Here is a 19617-nt window from a genome sequence, read left to right on the forward strand (position 1 = left end):
ATTTAATCATCTCAAAAACAACTTGAGAGTGTAGAGCAAGCTCTGTGTTTAAAACGAACATTGATAAAAATTAAACTTGCTATGGAAGCGTGGCTCTCAAGCTTAGCTCCCAACTTCTCTTTTTAAAAGCTGGAAGATGCTAAAATTTTACTATTTTCTTACAACATTTAATTCACAAAAAGTGATTAAAGCACTTCCTACAATTCTACATCTATTATTTTCACCAACTGGCAATGACAGAAGCCTTTATTTTCTGATTTTTCTGATTAGAAAGCGTTTAAAAAAGAACCTCAAAGCATGAAACAGCTAAACAACTTGACATCTGAGGTTTCTTCCCAACTTCGTAAAGCAAGCACATTAGAATAAACCTTAAGAAACAGCTTACCTTACTCTACTATGCTAGACTAACATCCAAAACACTTCTCATGAGGGATTTTAATGCATTCAGATGCCATTCAGAGCTGACACTGAAAGAAAACTGTGAGCTGGAATTTTAAATTCAATCTGAGAAGCACACAGCAAAGTTCAGCTTTAAAAGAAATTCTCCCCAAAAACATTCACAGAAGCATGAATAAATATCCTACCTTTCTGTTAAGAGAAGCAGTGTTCCTGGTTCGGTTTGGTCTGCAAGTGACTGCAGTAGTAACAGCCGAAAGTGGCCGCAGGAACACAGCACAGCAGAGGGCGACCACAGAGTCGCATGAGCAGCTCCTCGGAGCGGCAGGACAGACCGAATGACAAGCACATGCAGATTGCTTTGAATTAGGCATGTTAGGGGCTGGAACTTTCCGAGTTTGCTCTCCTATAGGATAGGAGACGTTTTCTCCTACTTAACCCCTGGGGGCAAGGTCTCGGTAATGGTAACAGCTGGCATACAGAGGGGCTTGATCTGAGCACAAGGTCAGCAAGCCAGGATATGAAGCTGACATGTAATTTCTAGCCTTTTCCTGCTTCTACAGGGAAATTGCAAGAAGGACTGTTTTTAGTTATAACTTCCTTTGATCTTTTGGACTTAAAGTTACTTAGTAGATTAAAGCCATGTTAGCTGACATTATTTGCTTGCTTAGCCTAACGTAAGTCTTGCAGATTCAGTTTTCTGACACATAGGGCTACTGCATTTAAACTAACACAAATAAACGCCAATCCGTGTTTATTTCCAAGTTCTGCGGATTCTTGTGTTCTTTTACAAATGGCTCTTGAGACTCTGCTTTTAAGGCAGAAAGTTCATAGTTTTTCAAAGAGGCAGCCGTCTATATTAAAAAAGAAAGTATTATTTAAAGCAGTTGTAAGTGTTTCTCTTCAATTGTCCTTAACAAAAACAGATAAATAATTTAACACTGCTTTTTATAAATTTGTGGTCATGTTGATGCCAGTATTTAAAATTCCACAGTCACAACAACACAAAAACCTTATAAATACTTGCAAATAAATGCTTTAAAATTACATATGACAGCTACTGGCAAATAAGTGATAATTTACTGAATCCATGAAATCTAACTTTTTATGACTTCTTTAATAAAAATGTGTAAACAACTCTTACAACGGGCTGTATTGGTAGCAATTTCAAAATTAAAGAAGGTAATACCAGCAGTCAAAGAAAAAAATAGATGAAATTGGGCTTCATCAAAATAAAAAACTTTTATATATCAAAGAACATTATCAAGAAAGTGAAAAAACCTTTTGAATGGGAGAAAATATTTGCAAACCACATGTCTATGGGACTAGTAATTATAATATATAAAACTTACAACTCAACAATAAAAAGACAATCCAATTTAAAAACAGGCAAAGTTGTAGAATAGAGACTTTTCTAAAGAAAATATACAGATGGCTAATATGCACATAAAAGGATGCTCAGCATCACTAGTTATTAAGGAAATGCAAATTAAAACCACAATGAGACCACCTGACAGCCACAAGGATACCTAGGGCTTCCCTGGGCTCAGAGGTAAAGAATCTGCCTGCAATTCAGGAGCCACAGGAGACTCGGGTTTGATCCCTGGACCAGGAAGATCCCCTGGCGGAGGGCACGGCAACTCACTCCAGTATCCTTGCCTGGAGAATCTCAAGGATAGAGGAAGCTGAGTCGCAGAGAGTTGGACACAAAGTGACTTACCACAAGATAACTATAGTCAAAAAAAGAGAGGAAGGAATAAGGGAGGGAGGGAAGACAGGAAGGAAGGGAAGGAAGGAAGGGGAGAGGAAAGGAAGGAAGGGACAAGGGAAGGAGAGAAGAAGAGATAGCAAGGAAAAACTGGAATGTCATACAACATTGGTGGGAATGCCACTATGGAAAACAGTCCAGCAGTTTCTCAAAAAATAAACAGAGTTACCATATGACCCAGCTCCAATTTCACTCCCAGGTACAGCTGATCCTTATTATTTGTGGATTCCCTATTTGCAAATATGTCTACATGCTAAATTTTGTTTGTAATCCCCAAATAATCTTCATGGTGTTTCTCAGTCCTTCAACATGAACACACAGAGAATAGGTGGAAATTTGAGTCCTCTAACACACAAGTTCCCAGGTGAGGTTCAGCAAGGTGACACACTGCCTTCTTGTTTCAGCTCTCACCCTGAAAACAAGTGTTCCTTTTGCAGTCTATTCTGGTGCCACATTTTTCACATTTTCATGCTTTTTGTTGGCAATTTCACTGTTTAAAATGGTCCTGAAGTGTCATGTACAGTGCTGTCTGGAGTTTCAAAGCTCAAGAAGGCTGTGATGTCCCTTATAGAGAAAACGCATGTGCTCAATAAGCTTTATTTAGGAGTGAGTTATAGTGCTGCTGGATATAAGTTCAATGTTAATGAGTCAACAATATATATTAGACACATGCTCAGTCACGTTCAACTCTTCGCAGCCCCATAGACTGTTGCCCACCAGGCTCCTCTGCCATGGAATTTTCCAGGCAAGAAACACTGGAGTGGGTTGCCATTTTCTGCTTTAGGGGATCCTTCTGACCCAGGGATCAAACCCATGTCTGTGTGTCTCCTGCACTGTCAGGTGGATTCTTTACCAACTGCACCACTGAGGAAGCCCCATATATTTGGTAAGATATCTTTAAACAGAAACACACACAAACAAGGGTATGTACTTACTGGATGTCACATTTGTGACCAGAGGCTTGAAGGAACCTAAGCCTGTATTTACCTGCAGAGCAGTGACTTAGTATGCGTTAATGCAGTGTTTGCAGAGACTTTAAAGAATATAACTACCACAAATAAGGTGAATCAACTGTATATACCCAGGAGAACTGAAAATGCTATGTTCATGAAAGAACTCATAACTAATGTTCACAGTACCATTATTCACAACAACTAAGGAATTAACTCAATTCAAATGTCCATCAAGTGTTGCATGGATGAACAAAATGCAGTGCATGTATACAATGGAATATTATTAGCCATAAGGAAGAATAAAAGCACTGATACATATTACAACATGGATGAACTTTGCAAACACTATGCAAAGTGAAAGCCACACACAAAAGGTCACATATTGTATGATTCCATTTACATGAAATATCCAGAATAGTAAAATCCAAGGAGATAAAATGTATCTACAGATAAGTGGTTGCCAGGGGCTGGGGGGCAGAGACAGAGGACAGAGGGAGTGACTGCTAATAGATATTGAGTTTCTTTCGGGGTGATAGAAATGTTCTAGAATTAGGCAGTGCTGATGGTTTCATAACTTTGTAAATACACTAAAACTCACTGAATTGTACACTTTAAAATAGTGAATTTTATGATATGCGGATTTTACCTTGATAGAGAAATGCTTGTGTACACGCTAAGTTGTTTCAGTCATGACCAACTCTTTGTGACCCCATGGACTGCAGCCCACCGGGCTCCTCTGTTCATGAGATTCTCCAGGCAAGAATTCTGGAATGGGTTGCCATTTCCTCCTCCAGGGGATCTTCCTGACCCAGGGATCGAACCCGCATTTCTTATGTCTCCTGCATTGATTGGCGAGTTCTTTACCACTAGCGCCACCTGGCAAGTCCCTGATAGAAAAAATAAGAAAGGTATAAAAGTCTAGTCATTAGACTGCTGCTGCTGCTAAGTCACTTCAGTCGTGTCCGACTCTGTGTGACCCCATAGATGGAAGCCCACCAGGCTCCCCCATCCCTGGGATTCTCCAGGCAAGAACACTGGAGTGGGTCTAGTGGTTCTCAAACCTGAGTGTGCACCAGAATCTTCTAGAAAGTTTGGGAGAAGGGAGATGGCTACAGCTCATCCCCAAAGATTCTGATTCTGAGGATCTGGGATGGGGCCTGAGAATTTGCTTTTCTGAACGACCACAGGTGATGTTGACTCTGCTGGTCTGAAACCCACATTTTGAAAAGCAGTGTATTAAAGACAACGTATAAGCTTCTGGAGGGCAGGAAAGGTAACTTTCACCTCTGTATCTTCTAAATTTCCCTTAAAAAGAGCTAATCTTGGGGAAGAAAAAGAGGGAGGGAGGGATAAGAAATATTTAATCAAGTAAATATATTGAAAGATTCAGTCCTTGCAATCTTATGGTATGCTGACTTCATGCCTTATGTATTGCAAAGGCTGTAACACCTAAAAACCTACCGCAGAGAATTAAAGAATTAAAATCCAAATCAAAACTACAATGAGGTATCAGCTCACACTGGTCAGAATGGCCATCATAAAAACATCTACAAACAATATATGCCAGAGAGGATATGGAAAAAAGGGAACCTTCTTGAACAGTTGGTAGGAATGTAAATTGATACAGCCACCGTGGAGATTTCTTTAAAAACTAGGACTAAAACTACCATATGACTCAGCAATCCCACTAACGGCACATACCCTGAGAAAACCATAATTCAAAAAGACACATGTACCCCAGTATTGATTGCAGCACTACTGATAATAGCTAGGGCATGGAAGCAACCTCGATGTCCATCGACAGATGAATGGATAAAGAAATTGTGGTACATATATACAAAAGAATATTACTCAGCCACAAAGAGGAATGAATTTGAGTAAGTTCTAGTGAGGTGGATGAACTCATAGCCTGTTACAGAGTGAAGTAAATCAGAATGAGAAAAAACAAATATTGTACATAATGCATAAATATGGAATCTAGAAAAGTGATACTGATGAGCCTATTTGTAGGGCAGAAATAGTGATGCAGACATAAAGAGCAGACTTGTGGACACAGCTGGGCAAGGAGAGGGTGAGACAAATTGAGAAAGTTATCACTGAAATATACACATTACCATGTGTAGAACAGATAGCTAGTGCAAAGTTGCTGTGTAACACAAGGAGCTCAACCTCGTGCTCTGTGACAGCCTAGAGGGGTGGGATGGGGTTGGGCAATGGGAGGGAGGTCCAAGAGGGAGGGAATATATGTATACTTATGGTTGATTCACAGTGTTGTATGGCAGAAACCAACACAACATTGTAAAGCAATTATCCTCTAATTAAAAATTTTAAAATTGAAAATGAAGGTATTTAATCATTCTTTGGCCATCTGAATAGTACCTTTGGTTTAGTTTAGTAAAAAAGTTAACCCCATTTCACTATGCTCATCGTTCCAAGAGATGGAAACAAAGGTTCTAGAGTGTGGATCCCATACATTACTCCAGGAAACCTCCTAAATTAGTTAAGGTGTCACAGAAACCAAAGACTTGAACTCCCAACTCATAAATATGTAAACTCTTATTTCTGCTTTTACCAAAGGCACTAATTTGTACATTTAATCACTTTATTTTAAAATAGTCTATTTTAAAATAGATGTATAAGGGATGTATGACATCCCTTATATGTGAATTTAAAAAGAAATGATGCAAATAAGCTTACAAAACAGAAACAGATTCACAGTCTTAGAGAATGAACCTATGGTTGTCAGGGGTGGTTAGGGAGTTTGGGATGGACATGTACACACTGCTATATTTAAAATGGATAACCAACAAGGACCTACTGTATAACACAGGGAATTCTGCTCAATGTTATGTGCCACCTTGGATGGGAGGGGAGTTTGGGGGACTATGGATATAGGCATATGTATGGCTGGGTCCCTTTGCTGTTCACCTGAAACTATTACAGCATTGTTACCTGGCTATTCCCCAATTCAAAGTAAAAAGTTTTAAAAAAATGGGTCTGTGTTGAAAGAAACCCAAAAAAGAGGGGATCTATATATATGTGTAGCTGATTCACTTTGCTGTACAGTAGAAACTAACTGAACACTGTAAGGCAACTATACTTCAGTAAAAGTTAATTTTTAAAAAAATGTGTCTACATTAAAATACAGTTATAATTTAAAGTACACTTTTTGTATTGTCATGTGAAATCCATTATTTTATAGATAATAATCAGGATTATTTCCAATCTGTATGTTTCTCAACATATTAGAATGAAAAAGAAAACACTAATAACCTTACAAAGTTCTGATGTTTTCTGAAAATAAAATTCTAGTTTTTCTCAGACCACATTACTTACGTATCTTTATTCATTAATAGGAAGACAGAATAGCACAGGAGAGGGACAGAGAGACAAGAACTGGCTGGAGAGGCAGAACAGGTGGTACTTTTTAAAAAGTGAAAAAAACACCCACTGGGTAACAAACTCTTTCACATCTGAACCGAGTCCAAAATGTGATTCCAGATGTTGTTATATTTATTGACATTTAAAAGTCCCACCTATTAATCTTTGTGTGTGTGTTAAACTTCAAAATAGTTAGCTGTGAATAAACTGCGGTCTAAGGTAGATGGTAGAGTTCTGCTTCAGGCAGATTTCTATTTCAGTATGGTCAAGTCAATAGCTTTGTAACTGGCAAGTACAAGTTCAGAAAAAGTAATGACAAGAAAGTTCTTCAGATAACATCCTACCTTCTGTTTTAGTGTTTTTAGAGTACAGACTGTTAGGTACACGAAAGACTTCAGCCCGGAACATTACGCTGCTCAAGTCAGAGTCAGAACTGGGAACTCAATGGAGTCCTGAGGTGCAGTGTCAGCTCTGCCACTTACCCATGAACTAGTCACTTGATCCAGCACTTAGGACCTCCTATTTATAAAGTCAATGGGGGCTTCCCCAGTGGCTCAGAAGGTAAAGAACCTGCCTGCAATGCAGGAGACTTAGGTTCGATCCCTGGGTCGGGAAGATCCCCTGGAGAAGGGAAAGCAACCCACTCTAGTACTTTTGCCTGGAGAAAATCTACGGACAGAGGAGCCTGGTGGGCAATAGTCCACGGGGTCGCAAAGAGTCACACATGACTGAGCAACCAACATGTTCACTTTCATACCTTAGATGAAATAATCTCACAGGTCCCTCCTGACTATGAATTCAGTTTTTATGAATTTGCATATCACTCAAATGGATACGGAGAAGGCACTGGCACCCCACTCCAGTACTCTTGCCTGGAAAATCCCTTGGATGGAGGAACCTGGAAGGCTGCAGTCCATGGGGTCGCTGAGGGTCGGACACGACTGAGCGACTTCACTTTCACTTTTCACTTTCATGCATTGGAGAAGGAAATGGCAACCCACTCCAATGTTCTTGCCTGAGAATCCCAGGGACGGGGGAGCCCAGTGGCTTGCCATCTATGGGGTCGCACAGAGTCGGACACGACTGAAGTGACTTAGCAGTAGCAGCAGCAAAAGAATAAAATGAACCACAGTTTTACTATTCAAATTTGGATTAAGAAAAAAACCTATACAGTCAAAGTTGAATCAGTGAGTTTAGAGTAAAGACCATAAAGTAAGCAAATTGAAGCAGAAACAAAATAACTGTGATGCTAAAATTCCTTTCCATCAGGATGGAAATATGTGCATCAGTCTTACATATTCCTCTCACCTGATAATTCACATTTTAAAATCTTACACCTTCTTTTCACATCTTATTTCCTGTTGAAAACACTATCTTCAAAAACTACAATGCTTACAAGTGAAAATGTGATGACCCTGCTTATCTTCCAAGGTCTGACGCTAAGGAACTTGAGGGTGAACTTCTTCACCCTTCTTTTGCCCTTCACTCCAGCTCTGAAGTCCTTCTAGTTTTCCTTGCTTTGCACTTCTTTGATTCAGATTTTATGGTAAGCATTTATTTACTTTATCAGACTTCTACTGTGCCGGCCCTTCGAAGGTCTCCCCTCAACTTACTTTCCCACTATCTTTTCTTCCTTCCAGGTTTGGGAATGCTACTAAAAAAAAGTCATCAGACAGGAAGGCAGAGACCTAAACCAAATGCAGACTCTCACCTCTGGAGGTTTCCCCGAGCTGCTGAGATTCATCTCATCTATCAGAGATTCTTCACCGAAATCCCCACAGGGACTGCTGGAAATCTTTCCCATGCTCCCTATCTTAACCTTCTCCATGAAAAATGCTATCTATTTTATGAAAAAGAAATGACCATGAGTGCTTCCAAGTATTATCATCTCTACCTCACACTTCTTCTGGAACTCATCCCTTATCTCTCACAATGTCCATGTCTCTTTCCTAAATTAACTACTTACATACTAGCTCTATGCTACCCAATGTGGTAGCCAGTAGCCATATGTGCTGTGTAAAGTAATTAAAATCAGATGCAATTAAAATGTTCATGCTTCGAGTGCACTTGCCGCATTTTCACAGGCTCATGGCTGTTGCACTGGACAGAGCAGAGAGAGAAGATGCTCACCACTGCGAAGGCTCACTGAACAGCTCTCCTCTAGATCCACATGCTCCAGATAGCCATGTTTCTTTAACCTGTCTCACCCTCCCTCCCCAAGTACATCTACAACTCTTTTTTTCCCCAAGAAACTTTTTTATTTCTTTAGGAAAAAAAATATTTAGTTTTTCCCACAGCCTAACCAAGTCATCCTTCTCTTGGCCTGCTGGTGTTCAGGTCTCTCCCTTCGTTTCCTTTCACTGCCAGGCAATACTCAAGCCTCACTTCCTCTCATTCCTTAACTTCTAACAATCTTGCGTGAGTGCATGCTCAGTCACTTCAGTTGTGTCTGACTCTTTGTGACCCCATGGACTGTAGCCCACCAGGCTCCTCTGTCCTGGGATTCTCCAGAATACTGGAGTGGGTTGCCATGCCCTCCTCCAGGGATCAAACCCAGGTCGCCTGCATTGCGGCTGATTCTCCACTGAACCACCTGGGAAGCCCAAGTGAAAGTTTCTCAGCAGTGTCTGACTCTTTGCGACCCCATGGACTGTAGCCCACCAGGCTCCTCTGTCCATGTAATTCTCTAGGCAAGAATACAGGAGTGGGTTGCCATGTCTCTAGCATCTCCTGCACTGCAGACAGATTCTTTACCATCTGAGCCACTAGGGAAGCCCCTAACAATCTTACTCACCATCTAATAGAACTGTTTCTTCAGAAACAAAATTCCTTTCTCAATATTCATTTTCTTTACATGTCTTCATTTCCCAACCCCGCTGGCAATCTCCTTTTCTCCTTGCTCAGCTTCATCATTCTAACACTCACGACTTCTTTAACATCTATTCCATTTTCTTAGCAGATCCTCTGAACCCATTTTAAATCTTAGGCACTGTCCAAGCCTTCTGTCACTTGTCCTTTCTGTTTTATGCTTCCTGCCTATGTCATCCCATTCAACTTCTTTTCTAAGTTCCATTTTTGCAACTTTTGCTATCTAAGGACATTTCAATATATATGTCCTGCCAACAGTTCAAACTCAGTAATGTCCACTACAAATTATCTTATCATCTTCAAACAGCTTCTTGATTTTCCTATTTCTATTTACTCAGTCATTTAAGCCCCAAATTTTAACTTAAATATTTATTCAGTGAACATCTGACCTGTACCTTTGACCTTTATACCACTATCTACCCTTATTTATTTGTTCTCAAGATCTAGCCATTGTCACATAAACTCTCCTTTCCTCTCCCTTCCCTCTCCTACCTTCTATGTACTGTGCCCTGGAATTGTTGCAACAGCCTACTTGTTTAGGCACTCAGTCATGTCCAACTCTTTGTGACCCCATGGACTGTAGCCCTCCAAGCTCCTCTGTCCATGGAATTTCCCAGGCAAGAATACTGGAGTGGGCTGCCATCTTCTCTTCCAGGGAATCTTCCTGGATCAGGGACTGAAACCTCATCTCCGAGACCGCAGGTGGATTCTTTACCACGGAGCCACCAGAGAAACCTGCAACAGCCTACCAGACTGTGATCTACTCTATGGTACCCTAAAATTCCAATCTAAGCAACACAGAACTTTTAGATTTCTCACCATAACAGATAGATCTGATCAAGATGCTCCTCAGTACAGAAAACACTAATGGCTCTCGCATGCCACTAAGTAAAGTTTAAATATGTTACTTAGCTGGCATGCAAGACCCTCCAATATCTGGGTCCTTTCCCTTCCTATTCAGTGCCCTTGTCAAACAGAATGTGCTTTAGTCCAAAGAAACTGGCACACAACCGCTCAGTGCTTATTCTTCCTTCTATTTGCAGCGCTCTTTGTTCACATTTCCAACTTCCACCATCCCATCCATTCTTTACAACACATGACAAATAACACATCTTCCATGCCTAAGACAGGAATTCTTTCATCCTCTTCTAAGTTACATGACCCTGAGAGCACTCTTGTGGCACTCAGCACATGTTAACTTTTTATCATGGTCATTTGTATACCTCTCTTACCCTCTTAATCTCCACATAACAGCACAAGCTCTATTATTATAATTTTTACATCCTTCAGGAAGATCTAGTAGCTGGCAAGTATGTGACAGATACTTACTGAAGAAGTGATTTTTGTTTGTTTTTACAATTTGATACTATTACCTCTATCATTTATTAAACAGAATAAATGTACCTTTGGAATGTAGTGTGTAAAGTAAAATTCAGTACACAAAATCCTATTTTTCCTGCTGATATGAGCCCCAAGGACAACGTCCACTGTGATTGTAGGAAAGAAGCAGCCAAGCTTCAATATATTTTAATCTGACTGCGACATGCTACACTGTTCTCTACTTTTAAACTGAGTACTAAACTTCTGCTAAATGCTCAAAGATGTCAGTAACTGGCTCCTCACCCTGTTCTCCAAACCAGTAGAGGTCACTCCAGAAGCTAAGATGCAAGCTTATTCCTGGACAGGTTTTAAATTTCTTTTTGTCTTGTTTCTAAGGTAAGATTCTCCTTGGCATTAGCAAAAAATATTTTTAAGGAATGAAAATAAATCAGTTTTTCCCCGCAGCGAGCCATTCAACTTAATGGACAGCAGACTTTCTGTTTAACTGCCGACTGATCTTACTGTAACAAATACGACTTCTGTGATAAAACGCCTTGGAAACAAGCATTAATTAATCTGAGAAATCTTTGTATTCATTACGTCCTTTGCTTAATTGGATTAGAAACTAGGTAATCATATGCATTTTCTCAACAATCCAGAAAGCATTTTGGTCATTCAGAATGAAATTTACTTATCAATCCATACACTACCAAAATTTTAAATGAAGATCAGAAGCTAGGAAATATATTTTAAGCAAAAAGCACAGAGATTAGTAACTTTCAGAGAAAATGTAGGCCTTTGTTCTGTGAAGAAAAAATATCTTACTATGCAATACAAAAAAAAAAAATAGGCAAACATTTCAGCTCTCCTAAGATAAAAAAAATTACTATTAAAAAGAAGTTTTTAAATGTAAAAAATAACTCAAGCAGGTTAGTTTATTGTAGGTTTCACGCTGGTATTCTGGTGAATATCTTGTCTTGACATGAGCAGCATAAACAGCATGCGCCTGAGAGCCTTTCTCCCACACAAGGCATAAAGAATGTCTCATATTTTAGAGGAGGAGAGGAGGCTCAGATTTGATAGTTTTATATAAAAAACAAGCTGGATCATTTCAGCCATAACAAAATAACTAGACTGTAGATCATCTGAGAATATAATCTTGTGATGTGTGATGATTTACAAGCAAAGCACAGAGCAGTCACGGGCTCTGGAGAGGTTCCAAAATATTTTTGGTTTGCAATACAGTATTTCAAAATAAGATATTTTACTTTACCATAGATGCCCCTAACATGAAATATACTCCGAGAATGAAGATTAGTGTGTCTTAACTCTAATCTAATTAGAACATCATTATAATGGTTACAGCTATATTGTTACTAAACCCGAAGTGAATCTAAAAATGAATGCAGTATGCATATGTTAAGAAGAGTTATGACCAATAAATTGAAATTTTTCTGTAAGTTAGACTTCTAATATTGACGGAGAACATGACACTAACTTTCCTTATGTCATGAAATAAAAGTACAGACAAGTTAATTTTCCAAAAGTCAGAGTTTATTGGAAAATATGCGTCACTTGCGTACAAATACCTATCGTCATTACTAAAGGCTTTGATCAAGTAACACTATGACACACTGCATTCTCTGATATAAAATGAAATTGTATGGGAGAAAGCAAGTGAAAATTCTAAACCTATTTTATTTACTTATACTTTTTGTAACATGTGGCAATATTATTTTTGGCAAGGAAAGAACCCTAAACTACCCAAACTCTAAGACAGAAGATATTTATTAAGGTTAGATATTTCACAAAAGTAGCAGGAGTTGTTTTATATGATGAAAGCACACACATTAGTTATTCAGTTCAAGCAGTTCAAAATTATGAAACTCAGGGCTATGTGTGGCTTCAAAAAGTCATCTACATGAAATAAAATTTTGTGAGATGACTAAAGAAATTAGAAATAATGTAATAACAAATGGGAAAGGAGTAAGAATACCTATTTCTATAAGACTGTAAGAATATAAGACATATACTAGAATACTAAAATACCCTATATAGCAGTGCAGTCAGATTCAAAATGTAGATCTGGTTGAAAGAACACATTTATAAGTGGGGTATATTAGAATCTAGAATAAGTTACTATGGACAATAAAAGGTTATCTCTTTTTCTCATATTATTTTTTATTGCTAGTGTTATTAATGTATATAACACCTACAGTGTTTTGTAACACTGATGTAAGTACTGACGGGTAATTCATCTTGTAAACAATGTAAATTTACAGCATCAATAAATATAGTACTGTAGGAAAATGCATTTTCCTCATGATTTTTCTTAATAACATTTTCTTTTCTCTAGCTGACTTTTAGAGAAGGAAATGGCAACCCACTCCTGGAGAATGGAGAATCCCAGGGACGGGGGAACCTGGTGCCTGCCGTCTATGGGGTCGCACAGAGTCAGACACGACTGAAGCGACTTAGCAGCAGCAGCAGCAGCTGACTTTATTGTAAGAATATGAATATAATACAAATAACATACTAAATGAGTGTTAACTGACTCTTCATGTTATCCATAAGGCTTCCAGTCAACTGTAGGCTGTCACTGGTTAAGTTTGGGGGAAGTCAAAAGTTATACATGATTTTCCACTCACAGGGTGTTGGGGCTCCTAAACCCCATGGTGTTCAAGGGTCAACTGTAATTCTGTACATTATTGGATTTAATTTGCTAATAACTCACTGAGTTTTGTTTTGCTTTTTCTATCTATGTCAACAAGAGACACTGATCTGTAGTTTTCTTTTTGTAATGTCTTCATCAGGTTTCAGTATTAAAATAATGCTTGCCTCATAGAATGAGTTAGGAAATATTCCCTCTGTTTCTATCCTAGTAAAGAGTTATCTTAATGTATTTAACATAGTAACTTATTAATAGCATGACAAATGCCACTTTAAAACATTAAAACAAAAATCATCACCACGACTGGCGCTCCTCAAGAACAAGGCATCTTTGGCACATTCATATAACCTCAAATGAAGAAAGTATAAGCACGCTCCAGATGGTCATGACCATCCCTGAATAGTAGACCTTTCTGGGCTGTCAGCCTGAATGGACCTCCTGGGTATGTACTGGTAAATTCTCCAGCTTCAGTGTTGGGAAGAGCGGACACAACAAGACAACTGTCCAACACCCATACCAAACCACCATGTGTGGGCTGTGACACGTATCATTAGATTCTGGCATCCCCCAAAACTTAAGATACTATAACTGGGGATGGATAAAACAAGCCAGTTGAGGCATCCTTAACCTTAAACATCTTTAGAGAAGACAAGCCCACAACTTTCTTTGCTAACTTGTTCCAGGTACTCATATAATCCAAGATCACAAAACCTCTGACAAAAACATAGGGAGGAAATACTTGAAGCAAATTTAAATATTTCTATTCCTTTATAATAAAACTCAAAATCTAATTATATATTAAAAATTACCATGAGAGATATGTAACAAGCATAGGTTCAAGTATTGCCTTTGTAAAGAAACACCAAAGGAGATAGGAATTCCATTACTCTGAATACAAAGCAACAGCAACAATGAAATAAACTTACACAAGTACTGACATCAAGACAGTACATTATTTATGAAGCAGATCACTGTATCTGAGTTCCAAGTTATGTGAACAACAGAATACCACCAAGACAATCTCTGCCTTAAAAAGAAACAGAGAAGTGATATTTATCAATATTTACCAATGTATCAATGTTATTATTCAGTATTTAGACTTCACAAAGAACTGTCAACAATGAACGATGAAAAAAACCGAGGAGTCAGAGAAACTGAACTAAATAGTTCTTTATTTTATTTCTAAATTATGGCATCCACCTTGTTTAGTCACCCAACAGACTGCTTTCCTGGATATCTCAGTCAATGACCAAGAGTTCCTAAGTATGTGTTTTACTTAATAGCCTCAAGTCACATTTCCTTACACAGTACACTGTCAACACAGCCGTCAGTCACAGTGAAGGAACATTACACACCCCCTCACCATCCCTTTGGGATATTAGGCCATGCCGTGTTCATTCCTTTCTCTGCCAAGTGGAATGCCTTAGTAATATGCATCCACACCCTGCTGGCTTTGCAACAGGTCAAACCCAGCATCAAGGATCCAACTCAGATCCTCTACAGAGCAACAAGTATAACAGTCACAAATTTCTAAAATGATACCTAATCTTGGATAAAGCTAAGATATATCTTTTGCTTAGATCAAAAAAGCCCAACTTTTGGAAATAACTGCTTTTCTTAATCTCTGATTATATTTGCAATGACGATTACTATTGATAGACACTTGACAACTAGTACTCAAACAATATCCAGGACAGCTAGAGCTAAACTCAGATTTTATATATCCAGGAGTATATGAAAGATACTCAGTCTCTGCTACTATGATCTTAATTTCCTTACATATATATAGTTTTTTTGACACTGTCAGAGATTAAGTTTTACAAGCTCTGTCATACCTCCTAAGAGGGGAATGCTTATTCTCACAGTGATAAATAACTCTGTATCCTTGCCAAAAGGGTGAGTGAAAAAAAGGGGAGAGGTGAGGAGGTAAGGTCCTGATGTTCATGTTATCTTATCTTTGAGGGCAAAGCCCCTTGAGCTAGTCCAAAGGAAACTCAAATCCAAATTAATAATAATGCACAGATTTCACCAGGTCACAAGAAAAATACTTTTTTTCTGATCCCAACTTCAGAGCATAAAACTATTATCTCATTGGTGTAATACATTTTGAAATCAATTAAGTTTGTATAAGAAATACACATTTATTCCTGTTTTCTAATATTAGTATACATGAAAAGTTTCACTGTGGATATGCACAAGTCTCCCTAGAAGAGTTTTTATTTTTTAAAAGTTCCTTTTAAAAAATTAAATACTAGTCCCTTTGATCAAAACTAACTTCAAATAGAAGAGCAAGAAATTTTATAACAGCCCAAAGATTTTAATGATTTTCTCTAGATCAGCTGGCATCAGAGTAAGCCTATACTGACGTGGGTAAGAGAAACATGTAACAGTATTAGTTATACAAGCAGACCATATCCATTTTTTTGTTCAGAAAACTACTCCCATTTCAAGTATTAATTTGGGACTAAAACAAGGTATCTCTCCTTGGCTCTGGAGTGTTTGAATCTTAAATTTCATAAAAGTTATCTCTAAGATGAATACTGAGAAAAGATTCCTATTTTATTTTTCATCTACTTTTATACTAAATGTTTAATGCTAACATCTTGTCACTTTTTTAATAAGACAAGTGATTTTTTTTTTTAAATAAAAGTAGAAGAGGCAAAGGAAGACCAGCTAGGGTAAAATCTTGTGCTAAGCAAATAAAAAGAATATAGTTCAGGTGGTTTTAATATGCTATGAACAACTTCTTTTTCAAATAAACTCTCTAACATGGAAGTTCATATTTTAGATAATATGGATATAAGAGTAACATCTCCGCTGTCTCTGCTCTTTACAGATACATACAAACTAACATGTGAAAGCAAATTATCTCATCCATGAAAAACAAATTTAATCCATTAATGTATTTGCTTGATTCCTTAATGTTTTATAAAATGATTCAGTCTTAATTTTATATTTCACTTCAAACCACTTCGTAGCTAAGTTTTTAAAGAGAATACAAGTGATCAAGAATCAAGGAAAAAGGGTGGAGGGCGGTATTTTTTACAACATCAAAATAAATCTTAACATTCTAAGTTCCAGTCAATATTTTTTACTTTATTCTAAAACTCTGAAGTATAGTTCGAAGTTTTTGAAAGTATAGTTGTGTTTCTGTTTTTAGCATTCCTGCTATAAAAATCTAGTTCTGTGGGCTGAGTCCTGCACACTGTCTCGTATCCCAAGATCACATCACTGCATATGGCGGCGATACTTCATTCTTGCTCCCACTACCTCATATGTCAATACTCAGACATGAAAGCACTTTCCTATCACTCTGCTATTTTTCTAGCTCACATTCTTTAGTGAAACCTCAAATAACCAAATAAGTTCAACAAAAGTTTACTGAAGCTTAGGAATATAGTATGATTGCCTTTTATTTTCTACTGCCTCGTAAGTTCTGAGAATAAAGTTAAAAGGGACAATTTGATTAATACATGAGTCAACCCCCTGTAATTAACTTTAAGAAACCCCTCATACAAAAAGAGAGTTCAACACATGAGGAAACTACAGCCAACGGAGAGTAAAGAGAGGAGTAACAGAAGGCAGATGGTAAAAGGAACATGGGAAATGGAAAATGGCCATAGCACTGGGGTGACAAATTCAAGACACACACCAAGTAATGGGGATGAAAAGAAGCAAGGCAGAAACGGAGGCAGTCAGAGAGCAAAACTGATAACTGAAGGGAGAAGAGAAAACACAACACCAAAAATAGACAGGGCAGAAGAAAAGTTAGGTGTTTCATGCCGTCATCTAACATGGAGTGGTAATCTTTGCTTTTATAAATAAAAACAATTTCTTTGCTTTGCTTAATAAATAAAAACAACTTATTAGGAGAAAAAAATACAACATTCCACATATCTACAGTTACTGCAGAGGTATCATTAAGCACTCCTGTACACTATGGTTCCTCTTGAAATTCCAGCCGACTTTTTGTATAACTCTGTAACATTCATTGTAATTGTGAACACACAGGAACTTGATTGAAGCACATTAGTAAGAGCTTATGAAAAACAGAGGACGACTGGACTACCAGAGGCGGGAATCAGCCTCCTGTGACCTATGGACAAGGGTCGTATGAGTGCTAACTCTTGTCTGCCACCATGCATCCACTCCTCGCTACTTTTTGAGTTGGCAGTCACCATCTCACTCCTTCATTAAAATAATCTCTTCCATCTGCCAAAGAAATAAAAAGGCACCAGATAATGGCACCCTTCCTTTTAAGAGATCCTTAGCTTTGCTCTACACAGTCTCATAATACTTGAAACAGAGTAAATCCACATTCTCCCAGTTCTTTTGTTGAAGGTTCCTTTGTCTCCTAGACAATTCAGACTGGAAACAGCAAGAGATTTTGGTTTAGAGAAGACAATCTCTGATACTATGATGCCCTTACCGATACCTGCTGCTGCTGCTGCTAAGTCACTTCAGTCGTGTCCGACTCTGTGCGACCCTACAGACAGAAGTCCACCAGGCTCCCCCGTCCCTGGGATTATCCAGGCAAGAACACTGGAGTGGGTTGCCATTTCCTTCTCCAACAGAGCATTTATTCAGTCTAAAGATCAACTGTGGGACAAAATGAAAAACAGGTTTAACTGTATATTAAAATAACATAAGAGAGATGGAGGCTTTCAAATAACCTAATCATCAGGAAAAAAGAAAACACAGCTTGAGAAAAAAGAATTTACCAGAAAAGAAAAAAGGAAAGCCACTAAATCAATTACTATTAAATCTTAAAGAAATGTATATAGATCATTTATAGAATAAATATTAGATTTTTGACCAGAAAAAGTCAGCTTTTTAAAAATGATGCCACCCCATCACTCTCTCTACAGAGATTCCCCCTTGCCTACCAGAAAGGTTCCAAAAAGCTAACAAGAACCTTCCCAATCATGCTGCTCTTCCATAAATTCTCAAGCCCAGCCAAGCTATTCTCAAAATGAGTCTGGAACTTGATCACTTACACACAATTTGCTCACAGTGCTCCTTCTCTCTCCCTACTCACCTCCACGACATTGACAAAGCTGAATTCTACCTATTTCTTCAAGGCACAGGTAAACTTCCTTTTCTCTTTTTAGACTGCTCTGCCTCACAGAGATCATTCTGTCTTCTACCAAACAACTGGTTTCTATAACATGTATTGGATATTTACAGTGTTATAACAGCACATTTTATTGTAGTGAGAACAATTAATGCTCTTGTTTAATATATATGTACACACATTCTCAAAGACAGGATTCCTACACCTTGCTGACACATTTAATCAACTTCAGTATTATTTTGGATTTGTCCTCACACCTTCCCTCTGGGATAACTTTTCTTATTGGAGAGTGCACCTTTAATTTAGTATTTCTTCTGTGGAGGTTAGGTGAATAGTAAACACTCTTATACACTTGAAATTTTCTTAATTTTGCTATCATTCTGGAATAATACTTTAGCAGAATACAAAAGTTTATATATTCTAACAGAACTCTGAAGCTGTTAGTTCTGTCTTCTGGCATCTATGTTGCCAGTGAGAAATCTAGTATAGGTCTAACTAAGTCCCTTTAGGTAAAGCCTTTTTCTCCCAACTGTTTTCATATTTTCTCCTTTGTCTGGTGCAGTTCTACTATATTGTTTCTTGATGTGGATTTAGCTTTATTTACCCTGTCTAGTGAGGGGGGAAGGGGTGCTTCCCTGGTGGCTTAGGGGTAAAGAATCCAGCTGCAATTCAGGAGACTCGGGTTTGATTCCTGGGTCAGGAAGATCCCCTGGAGAAGGAGATGGCAACCCACCCCAGTATTCTTGCCTGGGAAATCCCATGAACTTTCCAGAAATCCCATGGACAGGAGAAGCCTGGAGGGCTGCAATCCATGGGGTCATAAAGAGTTGGACATGACTTAGTGACTCAACAACAGCCCTGTTTAGTACCCGGGGGCACTTTGGATGTGATGCCTCATGGCTTTCATCAATTCTGGAAAATTTGAGATATTACCTCCTCTGCTCTTCATTAAAACTGCATAGTAGTGAATTCAATTCTAATTTAAAAAAATTTTTGGGCAGAGGGGGAGTTTTTAAACTTGTATTTTTTGGTAATTGCAGGCTCATTTTTTAATGGAAGTATTTTTTATTTTGTTTTAACCCAGTTTTTCTTTCTTCTCCTCTCCTGACAATTGTTTTTGCAGTTGCTTGCACTTGCTCCCTCTCCTAGCCGTATTTTGTACAATTCTTAGCTCTAAAACAGTCCA

At 38.2% G+C, this 19617-nt stretch overlaps 1 protein-coding gene across 4 annotated transcripts in view; it reads right to left on the reverse strand.

Moving 5' to 3' along the window:
- The window catches only part of DISP1 (dispatched RND transporter family member 1), a 235443-nt gene that overhangs the window by 75676 nt on the left and 140150 nt on the right, over positions 1-19617 (reverse strand). Inside the window, exon 2 of one of the 4 annotated variants that reach the window (XM_055419845.2) lies at positions 3764-4004. The exons of 2 other annotated variants lie outside the window; for them this stretch is intronic. The gene's annotated coding sequence lies outside the window, so the exon portion shown is untranslated. Of the gene's footprint in view, positions 1-584; positions 1581-3763; positions 4005-19617 lie in introns of those variants that run through there. One more of the 4 variants, XM_055419842.2, reaches the window with a different exon arrangement.

The sequence above is a fragment of the Moschus berezovskii genome, chromosome 17 (genome assembly GCF_049115385.1).
Source record: "Moschus berezovskii isolate FMDL1 chromosome 17, NW_MosBer_1.0, whole genome shotgun sequence".
Taxonomy (NCBI): domain Eukaryota; kingdom Metazoa; phylum Chordata; class Mammalia; order Artiodactyla; family Moschidae; genus Moschus; species Moschus berezovskii.